Source organism: Urocampus carinirostris, chromosome 13, assembly GCF_059441175.1.
Source record: "Urocampus carinirostris isolate Australia breed hairy pipefish chromosome 13, RoL_Ucar_1.0, whole genome shotgun sequence".
Lineage (NCBI taxonomy): Eukaryota > Metazoa > Chordata > Actinopteri > Syngnathiformes > Syngnathidae > Urocampus > Urocampus carinirostris.
This window is the reverse complement of record NC_142361.1, coordinates 31,185,280-31,190,889: the sequence shown is the minus strand read 5'-3', so window position 1 is coordinate 31,190,889 and position 5,610 is coordinate 31,185,280. Positions and strand designations below refer to the sequence as shown.

The following is a 5,610-nucleotide window of genomic DNA, read 5'->3' as shown; positions in this document are numbered from 1 at the left end:
TTTGTCCCATCCTCTCTCTTTTTCTCTCTAACTCTTTCTCTTATTTCTTTCTCTGTCTTTTTCTTTCTCTCTAATCTACGAGTCCGGCCCCTGAGAAAATGTCTCTTCTATCGTGTGGCCCCCGAGTTAAAATGAGTTTGACACCCCTGATCTCGAGAGTTTAATCATATTAAAGACCATACTGTCCTTTATTACGGAAAAGAGAGTTTTAAAAATTCTTTTACTGTTCATGTTTTGTGAAGTGTCTTGATTGAGGACATACCCCAACAATAGGTTCTTCTAAGACTATGTGAACTGGATGATTGGATATTGCTCCTACAAAAAAAAAATGAAATATCGGACAAGTTATATGACCAGAAGTTCCTGGAGGAGAACGTTCGGCCATCACTTCGTGCCCTCAATCTCAAGCACTCTTGGATCATGCAGGATGACAATCCAAAACACACGGGTAGGTCCACCTCAGAGTGGCTCCAAAAATGAAGATGAGGGTTCTGAAGTGGCCAAGTTAGAGTTCTGATTTAGATCCAATTGAAATGCTGTGGTGTGACCTTATACAGGAAGTTCATACTAAAATAAAAACCTTCGATATGGAAGATTTGAAATTATTTTGCAAAGAAGAGTGGGCCAAAATTCCTTCACAGCGTTGTGAAAGACTCATGACCCATTATCGTTTGATTTCTATTATCGGTGACCAATTCCTTTTCGTCCTATCGATGACTGTAATGCACTACTCTCCGGTCTCCCGAAGTCCAAAATCAAGAGCCTGCAGCTGGTACAAAATCCTGCAGCGATGCTTTTGACTAAGACAATAAAAGTTTGATCACAATATTCCGATTTTAGATAACCTGCATTGGCTCTCTCTTGGTTTTAGATGTGAATCTAAGGTTCTGTTGGTAGTATACAAAATCATCTTGGAAGGGGGATCACCTCATGTGCGGTCCCTTCTCAAAGTCTCTTCATGTTCCTCATGTTGAGGTTTTTGAGTTTTTCCTTGCCCTCGTGTAGGTTTTAGATCAGGGGATGGTGTCATAATAGTCTGTGGTTTGCAATCATCTGTGGTCTGTGCAGCCCTTTGAGACTCTGTGATTAAGGGCTGTACAAAAAAGATTGACTTGACTTGAGGTTTTTGAGTTTTTCCTTGCCCATATGTAGGTTGTAGATCAGGGGATGGTGTCATAATAGTCTGTAGTTTGTAATAGTCTGTGGTCTGTGCAGCCCTGTGAGACTCCTTGTGATAAAGGGCGTTACAAATAAACATGACTTGACTTGAGGTTTTTGAGTTTTTCCTTGCCCATATGTAGGTTTTAGATCAGGGGATGGTGTCATAATAGTCTGTAGTTTGTAATAGTCTGTGGTCTGTGCAGCCCTGTGAGACTCCTTGTGATAATGGGCGTTACAAATAAACATGACTTGACTTAAGGTTTTTGAGTTTTTCCTTGCCCCCATGTAGGTTTTAGATCAGGGGATGGTATCATAATAGTCTGTGGTTTGCAATCATCTGTGGTCTGTGCAGCCCTTTGAGACTCCTTGTGACAAAGGGCGTTACAAATAAACATGACTTGACTTAAGGTTTTTGAGTTTTTCCTTGCCCTCGTGTAGGTTTTAGATCAGGGGATGGTGTCATAATAGTCTGTAGTTTGCAATAGTCTGTGGTCTGTGCAGCCCTTTGAGACTCCTTGTGTTTAAGGGTGTCACAAATAAACATGACTTGACTTAAGGTTTTTGAGTTTTTCCTTGCCCTCATGTAAGTTTTAGATCAGGGGATGGTGTCATAATAGTCTGTAGTTTGCAATAGTCTGTGGTCTGTGCAGCCCTTTGAGACTCTTTGTGTCTAAGGGTGTCACAGATAAACATCACTTGATTTGACTTTCCGCCTGCTAGAGTTTTTAAGTTTTTCCTTGCCCTCATGTCGGTTTCAGATCAGGGGATGGTGTCATAATAGTCTGTAGTTTGCAATCATCTGTGGTCTGTGCAGCCCTTTAAGACTCCTTGTGACAAAGGGCGTTACAAATAAACATGACTTGACTTAAGGTTTTTGAGTTTTTCCTTGCCCTCGTGTAGGTTTTAGATCAGGGGATGGTGTCATAATAGTCTGTGGTTTGCAATCATCTGTGGTCTGTGCAGCCCTTTGAGACTCTGTGATTAAGGGCTGTACAAAAAAGATTGACTTGACTTGAGGTTTTTGAGTTTCTCCTTGCCCATATGTAGGTTGTAGATCAGGGGATGGTGTCATAATAGTCTGTAGTTTGTAATAGTCTGTGGTCTGTGCAGCCCTGTGAGACTCCTTGTGATAAAGGGCGTTACAAATAAACATGACTTGACTTGAGGTTTTTGAGTTTTTCCTTGCCCATATGTAGGTTTTAGATCAGGGGATGGTGTCATAATAGTCTGTAGTTTGTAATAGTCTGTGGTCTGTGCAGCCCTGTGAGACTCCTTGTGATAATGGGCGTTACAAATAAACATGACTTGACTTAAGGTTTTTGAGTTTTTCCTTGCCCCCATGTAGGTTTTAGATCAGGGGATGGTATCATAATAGTCTGTGGTTTGCAATCATCTGTGGTCTGTGCAGCCCTTTGAGACTCCTTGTGACAAAGGGCGTTACAAATAAACATGACTTGACTTAAGGTTTTTGAGTTTTTCCTTGCCCTCGTGTAGGTTTTAGATCAGGGGATGGTGTCATAATAGTCTGTAGTTTGCAATAGTCTGTGGTCTGTGCAGCCCTTTGAGACTCCTTGTGTTTAAGGGTGTCACAAAAAAACATGACTTGACTTAAGGTTTTTGAGTTTTTCCTTGCCCTCATGTAAGTTTTAGATCAGGGGATGGTGTCATAATAGTCTGTAGTTTGCAATAGTCTGTGGTCTGTGCAGCCCTTTGAGACTCTTTGTGTCTAAGGGTGTCACAGATAAACATCACTTGATTTGACTTTCCGCCTGCTAGAGTTTTTAAGTTTTTCCTTGCCCTCATGTCGGTTTCAGATCAGGGGATGGTGTCATAATAGTCTGTAGTTTGCAATCATCTGTGGTCTGTGCAGCCCTTTGAGACTCCTTGTGACAAAGGGCGTTACAAATAAACATGACTTGACTTAAGGTTTTTGAGTTTTTCCTTGCCCTCATGTAAGTTTTAGATCAGGGGATGGTGTCATAATAGTCTGTGGTTTGCAATCATCTGTGGTCTGTGCAGCCCTTTGAGACTCTGTGATTAAGGGCTGTACAAAAAAGATTGACTTGACTTGAGGTTTTTGAGTTTCTCCTTGCCCATATGTAGGTTGTAGATCAGGGGATGGTGTCATAATAGTCTGTTGTTTGCAATCATCTGTGGTCTGTGCAGCCCTTTGAGCCTCTTTGTGATTAAGGGCTGCACAAAAAAAGCATGACTTGACTTGAGGTTTTTGAGTTTTTCCTTGCCCATATGTAGGTTTTAGATCAGGGGATGGTGTCATAATAGTCTGTAGTTTGTAATAGTCTGTGGTCTGTGCAGCCCTGTGAGACTCCTTGTGACAAAGGGCGTAACAAATAAACATGACTTGACTTAAGGTTTTTGAGTAGTACTTTGCCCTACGTATGTTTTAGATCAGTGGATGGTGTCACAATAGTCTGTAGTTTGCAATAGTCTGTGGTCTGTACAGCCCTCCGAGACTCCTTGTGTTTAAGGGTGTTACAAATAAACATGACTTGACTTAAGGTTTTTGAGTTTTTCCTTGCCCTCATGTAAGTTTTAGATCATGGGATGGAATCATAATAGTCTGTAGTTTGCAATAGTCTGTGTTCTCCCCAGCCCTTTGAGACTCCTTGTGATTATGGGCTATACAAATAAGCATTACTTGACTTTACTTATGTAAATTACTCGGCGTCTCGGTGCGCGTTTAAAATCATTTTTTATAATCTGAAACCTTTTGGAGAATTAAATATGCAAAAAAGAAACAGAAATCCCGAAGCGGGCAGATACTTCTTCCTGGCACCGTCCTACAAAAAGTCTCCAAGGTCTACACAGGCCACCATGACACCCTCCCCTGACCTGAAACCTACGAGAGCAAGAAAAAACTGAAAAACCTCAACTGTTCTCCGTCCGGGTCCAGTAGCAGGAACTTGGACTGCAGAGACTGAGGTCATCTCCAAGTAACAACTCAAGTAGCGAAACACATGTGAGGTTCTCTCAAGATTCTCGGCTGACCTTTGTATCAACATGACCCTGTGACATCAGTTGTGGCTCCATGAATGTGTCAAAGGACAGCTTCCATTTGAGAGCCGGGTGCGGGTCTGGCTGTGTAATTAGATGAGCGTGTGTGACAGGGAGACACTCTGGTGGTCTTCAGACCCTACTCCCCCCCCCACAACCCCCCCGCCAGGAATTTCACGATACCCACAGCCTGGAAAATCATTACGTGCAATTACTTCTTTAACAAATACGTTACTTCCCCATCATCGTGGTCATATCGCTTTCAATGGTTGGCTGTCTTTGATGGCACCACGGTTTGAATTTGAGGAGGCGTGCGGTTTTTGTCGATTTCGCTTTAACCCGGGGTGATATGTTTGGCATGTCAATTGAACTCCAACAAATTGCTTTTCCTTTCATCCCGTGACCTTGCGGAGGTGTTAATAGTGGAATTTATGTCGAGGAACTCAAAGAAACACAGCTTAAAATGCTCATATGTATTCACCTCATAATCAGGGTTGGGTAGGGTTACTTTAACTGGATTACTTTCATTTACTTTTGGATTACTTCAGTACCAAATATTCTAATAAAAGACAAAAGAAACTAAATATGAATAAAATGATGACTCACAACACATGGTAAGCTTTCTCTCCTGGCTTTGATCTCTTTGATCTCCGGCCAAGCTAACATAAAATATGAATAAAATGACTAAATTTTGTGCATGCTTGGGGAGTAACGGAATACATGGAACGGCAAAAATGATGTTGGCAAGCTGTTTGGATTTATTTCCCTAACTTTCAACCCTGCGGCCTATTAAGTGATGATGCTAGGTCCTTAGCTTGGCCTTAGCAAGGCTTTGATGTTAGGATCTTAGCTTGGCCTTTGATGCCAGGTCCTTAGCTTGGCTGTTGGCCTTTTGGCAAGGCTTAGATACTAGGTCCTTAGCTTGGCCTTTTGATTTTTGCATTCCGGAGATGGAATAAGAGCTTGCTCTGTCCACTCCACGCATCGGCCCGGTATTGCAGTACCTCCGGGAACGGTGCATTCGCAATGATCGCAACAAGGCTTTAGGGCTAGGACCTTAGCTTAGCCTTTTGGCTGAGAGTAAGTGTCCCGGCTCCTAGGCTTTGTAGCGTATAATGAACTGACCGATAACGGATAATGGATAATGAATAACGAAGATAGATCAATAACCCTTAAAAACCCCAAAACCCCCATTTTCATTTTCTTTCTGTCGCATTTTATGTTCGTTTTGCCGGAGATCAAAGAGATCAAAGCCAGGAGAGAAAGCTTACCACGTGTTGTGAGTCATCATTTTATTCATATTTAGTTTCTTTTGACGGGCAGCACGACGGCACAGTGGTTAGCGCGTGTGCGGCACATTTCTAAGGTCTTGGGAACCTCCTGTGTGGGTTCAAATCCAGCTACCGGACTTCCTGTGCGGAGTTTGTATGTTCT

At 42.3% G+C, this 5,610-nt stretch overlaps 1 pseudogene; it reads left to right on the top strand.

Moving 5' to 3' along the window:
- The first annotated feature begins 5,053 nt into the window (after nt 1-5,053).
- LOC148354322 (U2 spliceosomal RNA) lies at nt 5,054-5,202 on the top strand (annotated as a pseudogene).
- Nucleotides 5,203-5,610: the final 408 nt, after the last annotated feature.